Below are 21,438 nucleotides of genomic sequence, written 5' to 3' on the forward strand. Positions count from 1 at the left end.
TACAGAATCCACATATTCCTGCCAGTTTTAATATGTGTTTTGTAATCAACAAGTGTGTAACCCCGGTCAAAGTTTGACACTTCTCTGGCCATTATCTCCGTAACCGTTCAACTTTGGACATAGGTGTTTTGGGTTATATCGGCATACTTTAACATAAGGAACATCCTCCCGAAGTTTGGTCCATTCCTCCTGGGACACCCTGTATATGCTGCTGGTCCTTGCGAGTGCAGTCTTTCTCGGGTCGGAGTCCCTTGGGACTTAGACCATATTTTACTATCTCAGATTCGAGACTTCCCTTTTCGCCGCCTTTTACGACTCGCCGGGTCACGGTGGAGGTATTCGACCCCGCCTCCATACGGGTGTGTGGAGGGTCACCAATGAACTCCCTTTTATAACTGCAAGGCGGCCGGAATAGGAGTCACCTTGTTGAACAGTTAATTCCCTCTCTTATCCCGTTGGTTTTCACGGGAATCTAGAGTTTAGTAACTTGCTGCCTGGAAACGACTTCTGCGCTACTATTCGTTGTAACGAAACTAATCTTCGTTTGTATTCGTTGCAGCGGAAACATGATTACCGAGCCGTTGCTCAGCAATGGACGTCTGCTCCGGCTCTATTATTCCGGCTTTCGGCCGTTATGTCACAATATATTTATCTAGGCCGGTTTTACGGTTCTGTAGCCCCGGGGGGGGCATTCAAAATGTGGATGCCCCTTATCAGTTGCAACAAATTTATGTTATGATATTATTTATTCTTGTTTCCTATAAGAACTAAAAATACGAAGTAACTTTCCGTGATTTTAGTGAAGAAAATATCACAGTAGAGTCTCTGGATTGTCGTTCTGTTTTTTGGGGGTCCCGGGGTTACCTCCCGATCGTTCCCTATTGGATCTAGCCCTGCATTTGCATGTTTAATCGCTTTGTGAGTGAATTACTGTTAAACTATGTCCGTATACGCAACTCGTATCCTACAAGGAGACTGATGTTTTCACAACCGGTAGTAACATTACTAGCACGTGTGTAGAGCCGTGTCTCTCTGTGCTTGAAGGGAAGGAAAATTATGAAACATTGTCGGATAGAGAACAGTCCAGACGAGATTATCCGTACCTTTAACGCGTCGAACCCAGTTTGACCCAGATACGCTGCAATAGTTGCAACTAGTCTACAAAGTCATAAAGTTCGAAAGTGTTCAATAAACTATAAATAATTGTTAGCTGTGTCACTAGCATTTGAATCAGGAGATCTGCTATGTACAGATTTGAGGTTTTCACAGCGGTGACTATGAACAGTTCAGTCTTCTGGGATGTGGCGCCGTGTAGATCTTTTGTGAACCAACGTTTCGGAGGAATGTATCGCCTCCATCTTTAAGGTAGAAAATCCTTGAGCGAGGAACTGCAACCACCTGCTCACGCTGGTTCTTCGCTCACCGATTTTCTACCCTAAAGATGGAGGCGACACGTTTCTCCGAAACTTTGGTTCACGGAAGATCTAAACGGCGTCACATCCCAGAAGACTGCACTCTTCAAAAGATCGGCTTTTCATTCTGTATGATTGTGACTGTCCTTACTGCGCCAGTTGAAAAAAGGAATGTGATATTGTAGGACTTGAGGTTCTCACAGTGGTGATTATGAATAATACTGTCTTCTGGAATATAACGCCGCGTATTCCGTTGAAAGTCAGCCGACGTTTCGGAGGAATATACCGCCTCCATCTTCAGAATCGAAAAGTAAACAAAGCAAGGAACCAGCATGAAGCTTTGCTTGCCGCCTCTTCATGCTGGTTTAGTGTCTGGCTTATTCTTCGACCTAAAATATGGAGGCCACATTTCTCCGAAACGTCGGTTGACTATCACCAGACTACACGTCGTTATGTACCAGAAAACAGAATTCTTCTTGTTGTTATAGATGGAAGAATGTATTTTTTTTATAGTGACTTTGTTCGTATCCACTAAGCAAATAAATTCATCCGAAACGTCGGTAAACTCATAGTCATTGCCGTAAGAACCCCAGATATAACAATTACCTTTCCTTTTAACCACGATAGCTCAGTCGATATAACAACTAGACAATAAACTGAACAACCGAGGAGTCGGTGTTCGAATTCCGACAGGGGCAAGACATTTTCACTTCTCCAGAGCTTCCAGACTGGCTCTGAAGTCCGTCCAGCTTCCAGTTCAATGGGCGCCAGGGTCTATTCCAACGGGGGTAATGCGGGCGGGGCGTGAAGTTAACGTCTCCATCTAGTGCCGAGATTGCAATGTGTGGAGCTATACCTCCACTCTCCCATCCATAATTTTGTAGTGGTGGTTACCTGAGCGCTGGGATATTACCTTCATGCCTTTCTATTCATCAGATTTTAAAATCTGAACAATTGCCATTAGAGCCCTCAGTGCGCCTCGGTCATCTTGTGGGGGTGTCGTTACAGCCGGGGTGGCACAGTCGCTATGAGCTGTACATCCAGGGTTTGATTCCCGTCAAGGGAAATAATTTTTCTGTGCTCCACAGCTTTCAGACCGGTTCTTGGGCCCGCCCAGCCTCCTATGAAATAGCTACCGAGAACACCTCCCCCGGGTGTAAGGCGGTCGGGGCATGAAGCTGCCCAGTCAACTCCATCTCCTGCCGATGTTGAGAATTTTTGAGAGGAGCAGATCCCTGTGCTTGATTTCTAAGATGATTGGGTTTCGGAGCCGGTCTGGACACGGTAGCGAAAGAAAAATCTTCGTTTAGACTCGAACCTAAGCACTCCGGTCTTCCAGACGGATCACTATATATCAACTGAAAATGTATCACAATTTAAACCTGTTCTTTTACCCTCTTGTATAATTTTAATTGAGAATGTTTTGTGATATGACATTTGTTCACTTTAACACTCTATGGCTCTACAGTCCTTGTGGACCTTGGGCCCCCTTGGACGGGAGATCAGCCCCTCGCAAGGCCGCTGCCTACACACAGAACAGCACAAACACAGAATAAACACGCACAGACATCCATGCCTGGAGTGGGATTCGAAGCCACGATCCCAGCGTTCGAGCGGGCGAAGACTGTTCATGCTTTAGACCGCGTGGCCACTGTGATCAGCTTAGATTTATACGCATATAAATTCGCTGACTTTTATATCACAAATATGAACTTTTAGACTTAGTAGTAATAACCCCATTTGTAGACTTGGGCTATTACTTGTCCTGTAAAAGGCGAGGTGGTACACGCCGGGTTCTTGATAAACAAACTCACTAACCTAACTGTCCGTGAGTGATACGTATCAGGGAACCGCTGTTCTTGGATGTAGTTTCAGAGGATTTCAAACTCCAAATCAATTCTTATCACATTTTATTACATTATTTAGCTACGAATTTACAATAATAGAGGGTTATTCATAAGTCCGTGAATCATTTTGAAAATTTACAATAAATGAACTACGCAACGGATACCAAATTTGATTACACTGAAATAGAGATAAACTCGCCAAGTTTTTTTTACATCGTTCTCAGATGCTGAATGTGTCCACCTTTGCTGATACGGCAGACATCTATGCGATAATCCATTTCGTCCCACACCCGTGTCAGCATATCACGGTTGGCCAGAGCCGCAGCAGCGGTGATACGGTTGCGCAGATCCATGAGATTAGCAGGCAATGGCGGCTTCTAAATAAAACTTGGAGAGATTCATTTTTATCGGCGTAAGAATTGCCACGAACCGATGCATAGTTTATTTGTTGTGAATTTTTAAAATGTTTCACGGACTTATGAATAACCCTGTATAACAATTTGTAGAGTGAAGAATGTTACTTTGTTCTTTAAGTGTCAAATTTTTCTGCTAACGCTTATTGAGGTAACATTAAATATTTGGAGAGAATTTGACATACACAGTCTTAACGTTTGTTGTAAACATTATCTCATTTCCAAATTTGGACGATTTTAATCATATTCGGCTTGTAAAAGACTACATCCACTGGGATCCATATTGCTTATTCATTTTAGCTTTCACGCTGATTATCTGTTGATATTAATTAATTCTGTGGGTGGTTATACCATGTTGATGTGTCAAATATTGCTGATATTTCGGAGGTATCTGCTGCATCCATACGCAGTGTAGAAGTGAATTCTACCCTGAAGATGGAGACACATTTTATCTCCGAAGCATCAGAAGCATTTCTGACATCCACTCGGCGTAACCAGCCAAATGGCAAATTAACATCGTTATAATTTTATACACTGTTCTGTATTCCATGAGATCCGCTTCTTTTAAGGTAAAGGTAAAAAATCAGATATACCACGTAACTGGACCTGCTGAAAAGTTAATGTCTGTAACAGTGTACTTCTTTGTTTTTTAATCGGGTTGATATCTAGACAGTACTGTTGCGTCTAGTCGGTCTAAGGCATAAAATGTCTTCGGGCGCTCCAACACTGAGATTGTGGGTTCGAATCCCACTCAAGGCATGGATGTTTGTCTGCGTTTCTTCTGTGTTTGTGTAGGTAGCGGCCTTGGCGTTGGTCTGATCCCCCGTCCAAGGAACTCTACCGGCTGTGTAGGACTAAGAAACTGAAGTGAAACGAAGTGTTCCACTGATGCCCTATGCTCCAAGTGGGAACAATAAGAATAGATGGATGGATGGACGGACGGGCGGGCAGACAGGCAGACTGCATCTAGTGATAGGATTATTGATGAATTGGAAGGAAACAGTCTTGTCCTGAATAAAGTACTATCCCAGAATTTGCCTGGAGGGACTGAGAAAAAGTACGAAACACTTAAGATAATCAGTGTCTGGACTGAGATTCAAACCAAGTACTTCCCGACTACAAGTCTGGAACGTTATCGCTAAACCAGCCTGTTCGATGGCAGCGTTACAATTTCAGATTTAAAACAAAAATGTGTGTTCCCACATTATACTACGTCGACAAAACAAACTCCGTGGCTTGAGTCCGCAAGCGAAATATACCAACCGAGCCACCGCCGCTTGTCGGCGAAGTTAGCGGATAGAGGGCGCCGGGTGGCCAGCGCAATGGATCCCCACAGTCGTTAATCTCGGCTATTTAGACCGGAGCCGCTACTTTTCCATTCAAGTAGCTCCTCAATTATCCACACGAGGCCATTACTTCAATACCCATTACTTCTCAGAAAATCTGGTAGCGCCGGTAATCGAACCCGGACCTCTGGATCTATAACAGGAACTCTGACCACTAGACCACAGAGGCGGTCATACGGGGTGACGGTGTTATACGTAGGCCCAACACAGTGTGGGACTTTTTTTTAAATAAGTAATTCTTTGAAAATCTCATGATTCATGCGGTCGTTAAATGTTTCAGTCTACGTGATGGGGCTAGTAAGAACTACAAATTGGTAATGATAGCTATAATATATACATCCAATTCTCTTTCGTAGTTTTCACTAATACCGACTCCAACTGCGTTGAATTTACCAGATACAAACTCAAGGTTCTCTTCTGTCCCCATATATGTAATTGTAACGTGTTACGGCAAATGAGTCATTCAAACTTCCTACTGTCCGGATATCCCTTCTCCGCCTGTACGCTCTAGAGAAACAGGGGGTAAGTTAAGCTAGGATTCTGCGTAAGTGGGGATATTATACTACTCGCCGCGAAAACATTTACCGCGTGGCAGGTGGGATAATAAACTCTTTACAATATAATTATTTCGCTCTACATTTATATATCTGTATATCATCATCATCATCATCATCATCAGTAATCTGTCAAGACGACAGGTCCACAGTCTCTTCCAAAACAATTCCTCCACTTAATGCGATCTAGAGCTTTCTCCTTCAAATGACAGTATCCTCTTCTGTCCCCAAGGTCATCCAGCATCTTCTTACGTCTTCTTCCTCGCCTTCTTGTCACTTCTATCCGCCCCTCTATCTTTCCTTCGATAGCTTCTTTTAGAAGGCAGTTTCTGCGTAANCATACAGGGCTATGCTCCAAATGTAGCATTTCACTGTATATATAATATATGTATATATAATTCATTTATTTAACTATACTGTATTATCAAAATTCACATAACCACTTTGATGGCACGCGGTAGCTTAGATGGTTGAGGCACTATGCTACAAGCCGGAAGGTCGCGGGATCGAATCCCGATGAGGTGGATTTTTTCAATTTATATTCCAGGTGGTGAAGGGTGGCCGGCGTGTAAGGCTGGCAACCTCACCGCCATCTGTATACCGATTGTCTAGAAAATGTGGGAGCCTCAACATCTCACAACCCTATGGGCCTTCACGGCCTGTTACAGAAATACCTGTACATCTTTTGCGATACCTTTTGTTCTGTTGTATTTACAGTGCCGTTGCGTAGCAACTGAAGTTATCTGTTTGTTGCTGGGGGAATGTGTTTACCGAGTCGTTGCGTAGAAATTGGTCTACATGTAACAATATGTAAAGTATTTTCTTAGAAATGTTGGTTTGTCTCTTGGAACTGGTCAGTAGTGCCTGAAGCGTGCGAGGCAGAAAAATGTTTTATTTATGTATTTATTAAAATGGAACTCTGCCTCCTTATATTTGAGTACAGTGCAGCTGTGAAGATGTGAAGCACAAAGATACGCTGACAGTTGTGAAATGAGAATTCTGTATTCTCGGATGTGCCATCGAGTGGCTTTGTACAAAGATAAAGATATATTAGAGGAATCTGTTGCTTCCATCTTCAGGCACTCTTCTGTTTGAAGATGTAGGCAGCATTTTCGTTCGTAAATTCTGTGCCTACATGCGAAACTACAAGGCGGCAGAACCCGAGGTACAGCATGTCCCATCTTTGTAGTTTCAAGAAGAAGAAGATCAGTTCCCACACGCTGGGAATTATGTGCACATAAGATCTAAACTTTTGTGACGATGGTACAGTGCTACAAGTATCATGTTTATGGACATTATCCATAGGGAGAGACAGGGACTAGCTCTATCAGTTGGGGCCAAACTGAGTAGGTTTAACTTGAGGACGGAGACAGAATCCAGTCTCCGAAACGTTGTGTTTTGAAAAATAAACAGGACGGTATTTAAATATAGACAAGACCATGGATAATGACTTGTAGAAATATATGCATGCCGGAACAATTGTGCAGTTTTCTGTGTTGTTTCTCTAGTGTTAAAGAGTCAGAAATTTGTTTCCTTCTCTTTCTCTGTGCAACCTTTAATCGTAAATTTTTATTCCGATAAGTATTCAGTGACCAGAAGACGAGGAAGAAGACGTAAGAAGATGCTGGATGACCTTGGGGACAGAAGAGGATATTTTCATTTGAAGGAGAAAGCTCTAGATCGCATTAAGTGGAGGAACTGTTTTGGAAGAGACTGTGGACCTGTCGTCTTGACAGATTACTGATGAGTGAATGAAGTATTCAGTAAGCTCTCCTTGAGATGCGAGAAGAAGCGTATATACGTCTTGACTTAAATTGCACGTTATCACGTAACCTCACCTAACCTGATTTACACTAACCTTACTTATCCTTATCTAACGTATGTAACCTGACTTTACCTCACCTGTCACCACGTACCTTAACCTCGTACAGAATCATCTTTCTTCGACACACCACTCCTCACCTAACATTACCACACCTCACCTAACCTCGTCCGACCTCATCTCTTCTTACCTCGCATTATTTTTCCTCGCCTTCCTTATTACCTCACCTCACCTGACTTCTCCTAAAGCTATCACAGTGGCCGCGTTATCTAGCTGAGGCATTAACCGTCTCCGCCCGCTCGAACACTGGGTTCATGAGTTCGAATCCCGCTCAAGTCATGGATGTCTTATTGTGTTTTTTCTGTTTGTGTTGTTCTGTGTGTAGGTAGCGGTCTTGCGATGTGCTGATCCCCTGTCCAAGGTGTCCTTGCGACTGTGTATAGATTAAGAAACTGAAAAGGCGGCGAAGGTTCAAATGGATATAGAACCATAGACAGAGAGAGAGAGACTTCTACTAACCTAACCTAACCTAACTTAACCCAACCTAATTCTATTAGTATATTTACATCGGGGTGTACTCTGCTCGATGGTAGAAGATAATGAGACAGTGGACTGTTTTGCCGACCGAGGAAACATAATCGTTCCGTTTCCGAAGATCTCGCGCAAGACCAATCGACAAGAGCTTCTGATTATCCGTCTGTCCATCAGTGTTTACTATTGCTTCTATCTGCAGGAGGTGGCGCGCCGAATGATCGACGCATTCTGTTTGTCTTGTATTTTTAGAAACTCTTCGCTGTTTTGATATTACACAGTAAGCTATATTGAAACCACATGTCTGCATCCACGTGTGTTAAGGTGTGAGCTTGTCTCTCGCTTTTATGTTCAGTACTCAGTACACCGTTTATTCAGGGACCAGTTCCCAGTGATATACGCCTCGTTGCTGATTTTGGTAGACAGAAATATGATGGGTTCGCAACAGCTGTGGGGCTGGGATTTTTTTTCTTAAGAATTGTTGGGAACTTAAGGTGTCTTCTGTTCTAAAAGCAAGAAACAGGGGGAAATGAACGTCACCCTTGAAACTGCTAAAGACCGCGGGATCTTGTACGACCGAAACATGTAGCAGGAATAAAAAATCGAATAGTAAAACATATAAAAACAAGTATATTTTGTTGTGTTGCCGTTTAACCTAATTCCTATATATATATATATGTACTGGTAACTAACTGCAACAAAATCCTTCGTAACGATATAATGCCAAGAAATTCCCTGTCATTAATAACACCCAATTCGCTTAGTGGGTGGTGGAGTCCAGCTGGGTCCACTCGGCACGGCGGCCACTGATTGGCCTATTGTAGCCTGCCCCGGGTGATTATGATGGTGCAGAATTTGGTGGAATGAAGATTGGCAGGGGAAACCGAAGTACTCGGAGAAAATCCGCCCCGGCGTCACTTTGTCCACCACAATTCCCACTTGACCAGACCCGGGATCGAACCCGGACCGCCGCTGTGGGAAGCCAGCGACTAACCGTTTGAGCTATGGCTCGTCCAATCACACCCAAATGTTCATTATCGTGTTCACAAGAATCCCGAATTGGGCCCTATCATGAGCCAGAAGGACTTAATCCAAATCTTCACGCACCATTTCTTCAACGTCCATTTTGATGGCCTCCCATCTACGCCTATGTCTTTGAAGAGTTCCCTCTGCCCATCAGGGCTTTCCACCAAAATACTGTATATATTTTTTACTTCTTTCATACGTGATACATTCCCAGATAATTTCAGTGCTCGTCATTTGATTATCATAATAATATTTTCAGATGATGCCGTGACTGTAGACTTGGTTTGGATTCGTATTCGGATTTATTAAACACTTAACAGATCGTAACTACAGTAACTGCAGTGCTATCATTAATTCACGCACTCTACAATTATCTGCATCACGTAATGTCTTCTCAGTCTGCTGTAGTTCTCATATATTTAACGCAGACGTCTTCTCAGTCTGCTGTAGTTCTCATATACTTAACGCAGATGTCCTCTCAGTCTGCTGTAGTTCTCATATACTTAGCACAGACGTCTTCTCAGTCTGCTGTAGTTCTCGTATACTTAATGCAGATGTCTTCTCAGTCTGCTGTAGTTTTCGTATCCTTATCGCAGATGTCCTCTCAGTCTGCTGTAGTTCTCATATACTTAACACAGACGTCTTCTCAGTCTGCTTTAGTTCTCATATACTTAACGCAGATGTCTTCTCAGTCTGCTGTAGTTCTCATATACTTAACGTAGAAGTCTTCTCAGTCTGCTGTAGTTCTCATATACTTAACGCAGATGTCTTCTCAGTCTGCTGTAGTTCTCATATACTTAACGCAGATGTCTTCTCAGTCTGCTGTAGTTCTCATATACTTAACGCAGACGTCTTCTCAGTCTGCTGTAGTTCTCATATACTTAACTTAATGTCTTCTCAGTATGCTGTAGTTCTCATATACTTAACGTAATGTCTTCTCAGTCTGCTGTAGTTCTCATATACTTACGCATATGTCATGTATATGTTCAAAAGTGTGCCACCTGAAGGAAAAAAGTTGAACTTCATTCACTGTTTTAATGTATTTAAATGCGAAAGGAGAAAATGAGATAAATGTATGAAAGAAATGGATGAAATGATGAACATACGAAATAAATGACTTTCCGTTGAATTTCAGCTGGCGGTCCTTCTGGTATAAAAATGAACCTAAGAGAGATACTATGTGAGGACGTGGACTGAATTTGGCAAGCTCAAAATCGGAACCAGTAGCGATTTTGTCTGAATGTGGTGATGAACCTTTAGGATCATAAAGAGTAGGCAATTTATTGGCCGACTGAAGGACTCTCTGCTCGTTGAAGTTAGTTAAGGTTCCAAATTTTGCTTAATTTTTTAAGGGTTCCTACAAATGATCAAACGTTCCTTGAACTGTTACATGAGGTGTTTCGAGTAAATGATTAATGATATCAGTATGACTTAGAAAGCACGTCTGCAGGAATTAATTGGTTAAAGACCTGTTATTTAAATTGTAAGTTTGCTCCAATTGTTTCCAGTGAAATTCTGTGATGCAATAGCTGTCCTTTGTCTGAACCCAATCATTCAGTGTGAAGTCGGGCAACAATGTAATTCGTCACAAGATGTAATCAGTGGAAGAGTGGGCTGTATCTTGTGAGTTGTGTTCAGTAATTACACGCAGTTTTAAGTTTCTCAGCCGCTGTATGATTCGAGGTTCTCACAGCGGTGGTTATAAATTTGGCTTCTGAGATATAACGCCGCGTAGTTCATTGAAAGTCAACCGACGTTCCTGCGGAGGAACATATCGCCTCCATCTTCAGGGTAGAAGAATAAGCAAAAAATAAATCAGGGTGAAAGCAAGTGGTAAGCAGAGCCATCGGTTTGCAAAAAATTCGGGTTATATAGGAAGCATGAGAGAAATGGAGGACAGCAAGTCAGTTCCCGTTGGCTCGCTTGTAGGGCAGAATGAACCACCAGTACCCATTGGCTGTCCCACACAACCGCGCGAACCAATAGAAGATAAGTACAGGATAAACAGCATGACCCTGAAAAGGTCTCTTTGTGCTGGTCTAGGAAAAGACAGTGGAGAAGTTGTAAGGGTGTGGTGGACAGAGAACCGAGGACTATGGGAGAAAAGCCATGTGAGTGGGTGCTAGGCATGTGGTGGAGGATGGAGGAGCAAAGGTAGCGACATGTTACTCCGAAACTTTGGTTGACCTTGAACTGACTATACTGCCTTAGGTTCCAGAAAAGAACTCTTTTTCGAACGTTTTCAGCACAACCTTAAAGCACAGAGACCCAAGCGGAGATCTTGTCCATCTAACCATCTTCTTGTCCCTGTGTTTCGTGTCCGAAACTACTGAATGGATTTTGATTAAATTTGATAGAGGAAGCCCACAAAATATACACCTCCCCTTTTACATAAACAGCCATGTCTGCAGTATGTGATGCCCTGAATCTCGTTCAAATATCAATAAGAAACAGACTCGCCTGTTCATCGATTCACACATTAAAACTTATTGACGTTTGACTATGTTTATTCAAGACATAATTGTAAGGGAATAAGAAGTTGAGAGATCCCCCTAGCCCATATTATGATTCCCTATCGTCATAATATACGCCCCTGACAAATTTTTCGTGACAGCCTACCGTAGCCCTTAATAAAATTACACAAATCCTTCCTGGCGTAGTTTTCCATTTATTTCGAAATAGTTAATGTTAAAAAAAGACTTCGCTGTAAACGAGTAACATTCAAACTTTTCTAGGACTGCTTGTGGCTCGCGATCTACTGTGTGCTTACCTCTCTAATATATAATCGTCAATAATAATACTGATCTATGTACATTCTGAGCAGCAAACGTAATAAAATAACACAGATTAACACAATGCGAAAGTGTGGCATGAGCCCTAATATGGGCAGTGATTCACATTAGATTTTTTTAAGGGGTCGCTATTGGGCACCTGAAGGTCTGAAAGTGTAATCATTCTGTTCCCTATTGCAGTATAGCCCCTAAGTACGCTTTTGCAGTAACCATGATACAAAACACATAGAAGTATCATCTGTGACATGGCATTGCTGTTCAGTGTTCCTCCCGTATTACCAAGATTGGTCCCTCATAACAAATGGAAGAAACTGAAGGCTTATATGGGGCACGTCATAAAAGAAAGGTTAAGCTTTTCCTACGTATAACAGACCATAGAGGCCCATAGGATTGTGAGACGTTGAGGCTCCAACATTTTCTAGACAATCGGCTTACAGATGGCGATGAGGTTGTCAGCCTTACGCGCCTGCTGCCGTTTAGCCCCCAGGAAGATTCCTGGTACTCATTTTTGTTTGAGGCTGATTCGACCCCAGGATCATAGTGCGATTGAACGGATTCAATCATCGGGAATCGAACCCGGAACCGTCCGGCTTGTATAGCAAGTGTCACGTAACTTCGAACAAGGCCAAGAGTAAACTTGAATGCGCAGAAGAAAAATTTGTCATTTCTCACACCCTCGAACCCACTCCCTTGTCTGAAATTTTTCTTCTGCGCATTCAAGGTTACTACTCTTGGCCTTGTTCGAAGTTACGTGACACTTGCTATAGCATAGTGCCTCAACCAACTACGCTACCGCGTGCCCCAGACACATCATAACACGGTTATTTTAATTTACTCATTCATGAGCACGGATCCTATATAAATGCAGAAATGCACATTAATATTGTAACGTGTCTGGAATCCAGAAGTCACTTCTATGGAAACGCTAGAACAGACCGTTGCATAAGAAGTAACAATAGCGATACTGTAATTCCAACAGTGAGCTGTTGTATCTAGAACATCGAATCTCGACGGTAACGACAAACAAAGCAACGTCTCCATGGTTATAACGGAGGGCTCGTTGCCTAACAGCGGGCAAGGTTATAAATAGCCCAGCTTCTGCGAGAAACAGTGCGTCTCGGAATAGCATTCGAAGGAGTCAGTCGCGGAACAGCCATCGGAGAAGAAGCTTCGGAATATCCGTCTGGGTCCAGTATCGCCGGAATATTGTAAGCAGTGATTGTGACACTGCAAGTGAAAATGCCTGTAAGGTGTGTGTAAATGAGCGAAAGAAATAAATTCGCTATATTGGGACAACGGCGTGAACTTATTTGTCGCGTGACACACAAACACGCTACAATATTTTGATTCCTTTTATATTTTTCCACCAAATTGTAGGCACACCATGTTTTGGAAGATTTTGCTATAAAATAAAGTAATGCTGTAAATAACTCTGAAGCCCCTGGTCACATTTAAACTTAAATGTGGAGAGAAAAGAAGTAGAAAGCTAGAAATTAAGGGGTCATTCCAAGCCAATGGCCTGTCACGTCAATTACGGCCATAGAAACTATTCACGACCTGAGCAACGCTTACTAGCCTGGATATTCATGAACGAAATTGTTGTTTCACATTAGATAACAAGTCACGTGAACCACTGTAGTCAAGAACCGCGAGATTTTGGTTTTCCGGTTAACTGAGACCTGCATCATTTCGAAATGCATCTTGGAGGTCCTCCAGATCAAGGATTTTAATTCTGAAAAATTCAAAACGACAGGACTACATGAGAAGCATGCGGCAGCAGACTTTGGTTAAAGAAAGACGGAAATCTTGAAGCAATGAATCGACATGTACGACCAGAGGACCAACTTCCTGTCTGATTTCGGTGTCCTAGAGCGGACCTAACAGAGAACGCCCAAGACTCCGTTCCCCTGCTGGCATGCACGACTGCAGCAGCCGCTGCTCCGATGGCATGCGTAGGCTTTCTCAATATAGTGAAAATCCTCATTGACATTTTTAATGGAATGTTAATCCTGTGATGCTTGAATTTCTTCCGAATAATATTTACATATTCATTTCCTACTTCACACTATTTTAAAAAGACGACCCTGTTAATGCTGTTTGGAAAATTATCCGTTTTTTAGTCTGAGACTCTTACGTAGCATTTAAATACACTGTTTCGGCAAAATACAGAGTTTATTAATGTTTAAGTTTGTGGTACATATCGTAACCATTATGCTTTAAGCGATTAGTAGGTGTTTCAATGTATATCTCTTTTGTTTTTACGGTGTGTGGCGGTTTGCAAATCTAGAACTGCAATAAAACACACAGAAACCACCACTAAATCAGTAGTTTAAGAGTCTTAGAGAAATCATCGTTAAACAAACTCGGTAACTGTCTTAATGAGAAGATTCAGTCTTTATGTTAGTCTTATCAGCTCCCTACATTAACATGGATTTTTCATGTAAAGTAAATAATTCATTCCATTATGATGGTGTCACATCAAAGAAGTTATTTCTCTTCATAGTTTGAAATAAATTGGCGTAAGCCCATAAGTAAACAGATACTAAGAGCTGTTATATTAACAGCCTTAGGGCTGTTGGCTCAGCACATAAATACTAAAGAATTGAATTGAATTGAATTATTATTATTATTATTATTATTGTTCTACAGCCCTTTGTTGGGCCCTTGCCGCTTTTTCAGTTTCTTGATCCTATACACATTAGGTAGGACCCCTTGGACGGGGGATCAGGCAGTCGCAAGGCTTCTACCTACACACAGAACAACACAAACAGAATAAACACATACAGACATCCATGCCTTGAGTGGGATTAGAAATCACGATCCCAGCGTTCGAGCGGACAAAGACAATCCATGCCTTAGACCGCGTGGTCATTGTGATCGACAGTGTTGCTCTGTGTCAGTGTCTAATGACTTTGTTATGTCTGGAAGTTCTAGAGAACTGCGTAGTCTGGTTATCTACCTAGGTAAAGAATACGAGGAAAGTAAATGCTGTTAAATTGATTTAACGGATAGTTTATAAACATGGCTTTTACCTGTTGATTGTAACTTGATCCATCTGTAACTGTCGCACGGTGTCTATACACGGGGTTGCACATCGAAGTCAAATACAGGGTTATTCGTAAGTCCGTGAATCATTTTGAAAATTTATAATAAATAAACTACGCAACGGATACCAAATTTGATTACACTGAAACAGAGATATACTCGCCAAGTTTTTTTTTACATAGTTCACAGATGCTGAATATGTCCAGCTTTGCTGTTACGGCAGACATCTTTGCGATAATCCATTTCGTCCCACACCCATGTCAGCATATCACGGTTGGCCAGAGCCGCAGCAGCGGTGATACGGTTGCGAAGATCCATGAGATTAGCAGGTAATGGCGGCCTTCAAAAGGACTTGGAGAGATTCATTCTCTATCGGCGTAAGAATTACCATGATCCGATGTATAGTTCATTTGTTGTAAATTTTAAAATGTTTCACGGACTTATGGATAACCCTGTATAAGACTATTTGGAATAAAAAGGCAGGCTCCGCATTATGTAGGTAGCAGGCCTAATAGTGTTAGAACGGAGGCCAGTAGGCCTATATACAAAATAGCACAGGGCGATTGCCTCGTTTTTAATTCACATCTATGTAATGCAGCGTATACTCAAAGCCATAAAGCACTCTATAAACTCTATAAACTGCATACGTACACTCATGCAGCAGTATTTTGGGCCAGTTCAATCCATATCCTACCTTCACAATCTGCTTCTCTAAGATCCACATTAAAGCTAGCCATCCAGTGGCCCTAAGAGTGAATCTTATAGAAGCCAATCATAACAGAACATGTTTTCTTTATTCATGTTCTAATTTGAGCAGAAAGTATCTGATACTTCAGTAACTCTAGACAAAATTCTTAAAATTTGATCGTCATCGTTTCATCCAGCCTGAATGACCTCTACGGGATAATTGCCTCTTCCTGCGAACATCAATTTTTGTTTGTTTGATTGGCAGCACTTCATGTAGTACTTTGTATAATGTAAATTGTTACGTACATCTGTATAACGGATTAATAGGATATTGGTGGGAAAGCCAGAAGGGAAGAGACCACAGAGAAGACCAAGGCGTAGATGGGTGAACAATATTAGAATGGATCTTAGAGAGATAGCATGGGATGGTATGGATTGGATAGATCTGGCTTAGGCTATGGACCAGTGGAGGGCTCTTGTGAACACGGTAATGAACTTTCGGGTTCCATAAAATGCTGGGAAATTCTTGAGTAGCTGCAGAATTGGTGGCTCCTCCAGAAGGGCTCAGCTCCATGAGTAAGTAAGTAAGATTATTTTAAGTCAGTCTTGTTATTCTGGTTCTGTTCTTGACTTTTATATTTCCGTTATGGCGTCTTCTAGTACTTTTTTTTTTTCGAAAATCAACGGTGGAAACAAATACAACATATACAGCACCCACAAGTACGCTATAAAAGGATATGATTATTTTCTACTTACATCTTAGTGTTTAGGTCACCAGGCAAAAGTCTCTTCCTTTTTATTCTTCTTCTTCAAGTACGTTCTCCTTCAGTCCACCTACTTGTACCACTTTCCGAAGAACTCACGTGACAAACATCTGTCACGACTGCTTTCTGCTGTACAGCAATTCTCTCAAACAGTTCTCCCGGGTTCGTGACTTGATCAGTAACATTTATTGAACACACGTGAAGGGAACGCGACGAAAAGAGACGTGACATGTTCAGCTCATACCACCAGAGTACCTACAGCGCAGTCGCTACAACACAGAACTGTACAATGACTTACACTTATTGTATTGTAAATGAATCTTGTCACTCCACAATGTTAGCAGTTCACTCGACCGATTACACTGAACAGTACCGTCTGTAGTATAAGAGACGCGGAGCTACACACTAAATACGAAATTCAGTTGTCCACAATACACAGTTAATTTCAGGAAATGAGGTTAAGTTTGATACACAGGTATATGTTTCTCCGTTTACGCACTGTTTTATCACAAGGAGAATTACTTATGTGTTCCTTAAAGTATGGATATTAATATTAGATATGAAACAACCAGTAACTATATTATGAATGGCAATCTTATGTCAATTAAAATGATTACATATAATGTTTAGAATCACTAGAAACAGATTTACGTCACACTGTAACATATCATAAGTTGGACGACTTTCACCAAAATTACTAATGAGATATATCACTGATATTCATTCTTACGGATCTAGGTTCTAGGAAAAATATTAACCGAATCAGTAATAAACACTTTAGTTTTGCCATCTCAACTTAAAACGATGTACACGTTAATATTAATAACAATCGCATCCACCATTTAAAATCGTTCAGGTGTTATTCTGATCGTCTTCTGTTCGACTGACGCGCTCCACGCGGCACTGCCAAGCATTTAGGTTTTACGCGTCTGGGAGGGGATTATGATTCACTTGTCCAAAGATTGTCGTAGCAACCATTACTATGTTATATATTGTAGTAACTATTATAATTATTACATTATTTCCTGAAGTAGAATGGTTTTGGATTTCGTATAGAGGCTTATGACTAATTAAAATATTATAGGTGCACAAAAATATTTGAAACCATAAAAAGTTAATTGTATCCATAGTGTATAATTATTTATGTATCATATATATGGCTTTAAACTACGAATACAATATGTATGTAATTTTTTTAAAATGTGCAAATATAAATTCAGCGTCATTTTAAATGATATTTCACAGACCTTTATTGAAGTTAGTATGTAGGACACATTTACAACGTTATGTCCCTAAAACTGGGGGTACTTTGCAGATTTCAGTTCATTATGTCGACTAATATATACATCTGTTGTGGAACTCTTATGCATTCTAAACCTTTATGGACAGAGTCACTTTCATAAATGTATTAGCGATAAATTAAACACATCAATCAGAAACAGAATCCTTTTATTTTTTACGTAGGCCTGTTTATTCTTGCATATCTGTTACGAACCTCTGGTTTCAAATTTCATCTTTTTAATATTTTGTAAAAAAACGGAATTTGTATTCGTTATAATAAAAGGAGTCCATAGGATTTAGCATAAAGAAACATATAAAATTTGTAGGTGTGGAATTTCGAAGCTTTCAGGTAATATTTCAGTTTTGTCTGAATCTCTCAAGGTAATTAAGAATTGTTAACCTCGCTAAATAATTCAAAACTGTTACCGTTGCAATTAATACACGATGCTAAGACACTGTAAATTTGGATCCAACGTGCTTCACCACCAACTTCATCAAGAATAGCAAAAGGACTTTTCTGTGTAGCAAATACATAGGTATTGTTTTGGAAATAAAGTCCCAAGTACCTCCTATTAACATGTAATGAACCCAGATAAATTCTTAAAAGGGAACAGAAAGGAAAAAAGAAGTTGAATTCCAAACGTATTTCACCAAACTGAACTTTCAGATTTTAAGCAAGCATTCACAGTTACAACATACTTTTTCTTCCTAATAATACTGTGTTACCTTATTCATTATTGCAGTCTCGCTTAGTAATGACGTCATCGGAACCGCATTTCTGTTAAATGTCAGGAAACGGAACAGTAGAATGAACACGGGGCGACTGTTAGACGGAATTAGAAAAAGAAACAGATCTGACGTGGCAATCTCGATAACCTTTTCGAACTTGGCGCTTGTGAAGGTCGGAACGGGCACTGGCGTGGCGCGACGTAGCCTCTGAGGGCGGTCGGGCAAACTGGTTGAGCTGAAGCCATCTGCCCGGCTACAGCAGACGTGGGACTTGCCTGGAGTGGGTGTCGTCAAATCGGAACTTTTCGTCCAGCTTCGGGGACATTTCACATACAAAATCTTAAAGCATTCGATACGAAACGATTTGAAAAACGTGTGAATTACTAGGAAGAAGCCTGTGACAGACAACGGATAAATTCACACTATTTGAAACTTCACAATCTGTATACTTTATCTAATAGTATTAGGGTCATTAAATGAAAGGTGGCAGTAGCATGTAGCACGAATTGAGAATGTGAGAAATGTGAGATTTTGAGGTTCTCCTAGGTATCTGGAGACTTGTACCGTGATAGATGCTTACCTAGGCCGCACCATAGCCCAAGCGGTTAGTTAGTTGCTGGCTTCCCACCGCTTCGATCCCGGGTCTGGTCAAATGGGATTTGTGGTGGACAAAGTTGCGGTGGGGCAGGTTTTCTCCGAGTACTTCGGTTTCCCCTGCCAATCTTCATTCCACCAATTGCTCCACAATCACCCTCGCCTATCATCTGGGGCTGGTACAATAGTCCAGAAGTGGCCGCAGTACAAGGGACTTAGTCGCACCCCACTAGCAATAAGAAAAATAGATGCTTACATGTGTTCTTCTAGAACATGGATAAATATCCACGTTCTGCCTCGATTTTGAGTAGAATAGTCTTAGATATAGAACACTGAGGCAACACGTTCTTCCGAAACATCGGTAAGTATGTGTGACAGCCCAGAAGATAGCATTCTACATCATGAGAAATGTTCCAAAGTGTTGCTAAGAAAACCTCAAGGGAAAATGACTCTTGGTATGGATGGAAAGTTCATAATGAAAAGTTGCTTAGATACAATGTATGAAGCCTCGGACGGACACTCATGGGTCAGTACAGTGTCTAATGACGCGCTCCTATCGAGATCCTCCTTGTGTGTAAATTCCATCTGCTTGCCTCTCTGTGTGCGCATGAATTTAAGTACGTGTATATACTGTTAGATTCATGGATGGTTGGATGGATGGATGGATGGGTATTATTATTATTATTATTATTAGAGGGGATGGGTTCCCCCATGCACTTAGACCACTTATTGGTCCATTGTGCGTCCCCCTTTAATTTATACTGTCGCCATACCCTACGGGTACTGGTGCGTGCTATCAGCCCCGTTCAGCCAACGAGGTCGGCCGTCGGTACCTGATATTTCCCCCATCTACTAGAGGCATTGGAAACTACTTGGGCGGGAAANGTGACCTCCTTTGGAGATATGAGGTTCTTTTACGTGCCGTAAAGCTACGACACGGGACCCACGGCTTAAAGTCCCTCCCGGAGGACTTGTTCCCTGAATTCTTCCGCCCTTAAAAATTCCACGACCTCCGCCGGGTTTGAACCCGCGTACCTTGAGTCATGAGGTGGGAACGTTACCTCTAGACTACAGAGGCCGCTTATGGAAGGGACGGATGGACGGACGGACGGATGTATGTACCCTTCGACAGCGCCTGAACGGTTGAACTAATTTATTCATATTCTACGTGTATATTTAAGAGTTCATCCATTGCAGATAGGTGCCTGATGAACACTAACATTCCAACTCCAAGAACAGGTGTCTTTCAAATGAGCATCAGTGCACAAAATGGCTATTTTATGCAAAACTTATCTAGCTATATTGATTAGATTTCGAAAGTTATGAAGACCATACATAGCCTTAAATAAAGCTAAACCGGCGGCATTTTGAGGCAACTAATGATGCGTGCTCTGGGGGTCCCAAAAAATTGATTTTTTTTTTCTAAATCGACTTTACCGGTGAAACGGAATTCATTTTTGTTCGGTATTCAGAAACCAACAATGTCCAACTGAGCAACAGTGGATTTCGTTTCCGTGGTAACGTAGTCAGCCCATTCCTCTAATCATGCTTTCTTTTATTTACTTTACTCTGCTCTTTTCCTCTGTTTTCTCCTTTAGACTATTCTTTGCCTCTTTCTTCATTTCCTTGTTTCTTTCTTGTTAATTCACCTTTAAGCAACCTTCAGCTTCATCCTTCTAACCTACACCACGTGTTATCGAATTAATGAAATGTAACAGTGCAGTGTATCTGTTCTGGGAACACGTCAGGACACCCACTTTCCTCCAAATGCTCCAGTCCTTACGAACTGTCAGGTAATAATTATACAATTTCTGATCTATTTCTGTACGTAATTACATTGCAAGTTCGGATTACTTCAAATCTATGCCGAAGTTTCGCACTGTCTCCATATCTGTAATCGTTAACATACAAAAAACAGTTTTAAGCAAAGTTCGTAGGCATGTTTACATTCCAGCTCCATAAAAAATTATACGTATAGAGCTCCAGAGGTCATTATTTGTCACCACCAAACGGAAAATATAAATATAGATAGCCTAACTCCCCCCCCCCATATTATGTTGCTAAATATAACATAAAAATATATTTTAATAGACTTCCGTCATTTTTAAGACTTATTGCATTACAAACTAAAGGGGCACGCGGTAGCATAGTTGGTTGAGGCACTATGCTACAAGCCGCAAGGTCGCGGGATGGAATCCCGATGTTATATTTTTTAATAGACCTAATCCTTCCAGACGCACTATGGCCCTAGTGTCGAATCAGCCTCTAACAGAAATGAGTACCAGGAATCTTCCTAGGAGGTAAAAGGCAGCCGGCGCATACGGCTGACAACCTTACGGCCATCTGTGAGCCGATTGTCTAGAAAATGTGAGAGCCTCGACGTCTCGCAACCCTATGGGCCTCCATGGCCTGTTTCAGGGGTAGCTTTACCTTTCTTGCATCCCTTACTTTAAAGCCTTACCTTGTGACTCTAACGGCACATTTTCAGGGTGAATCTTATAGAACCGGCCCGATGAATTTGCTAATAATTCCGCAGGTGATGCATAGAAGACATAATAATCCGTGGGCCGTGCTGAGTCGAATGGTGTGCGCATG

General features: G+C 41.5%; 2 protein-coding genes across 6 annotated transcripts in view; one reads left to right on the plus strand and one right to left on the minus strand.

Moving 5' to 3' along the window:
* The window catches only part of LOC111869830 (early growth response protein 1), a 336,968-nt gene extending 319,961 nt beyond the window's left edge, over window positions 1–17,007 (minus strand). The window contains exon 1 of the mRNA XM_023861636.2: window positions 16,232–17,007. The gene's annotated coding sequence lies outside the window, so the exon portion shown is untranslated. The remainder of the gene's footprint in view (window positions 1–16,231) is intronic.
* The window catches only part of LOC111869831 (spermine oxidase), a 534,307-nt gene that overhangs the window by 437,533 nt on the left and 75,336 nt on the right, over window positions 1–21,438 (plus strand). The gene's annotated exons all lie outside the window — the stretch shown is intronic.

The sequence above is a fragment of the Cryptotermes secundus genome, unplaced genomic scaffold (genome assembly GCF_002891405.2).
Source record: "Cryptotermes secundus unplaced genomic scaffold, Csec_1.0 scaffold286, whole genome shotgun sequence".
In the NCBI taxonomy this organism is placed as follows: domain Eukaryota; kingdom Metazoa; phylum Arthropoda; class Insecta; order Blattodea; family Kalotermitidae; genus Cryptotermes; species Cryptotermes secundus.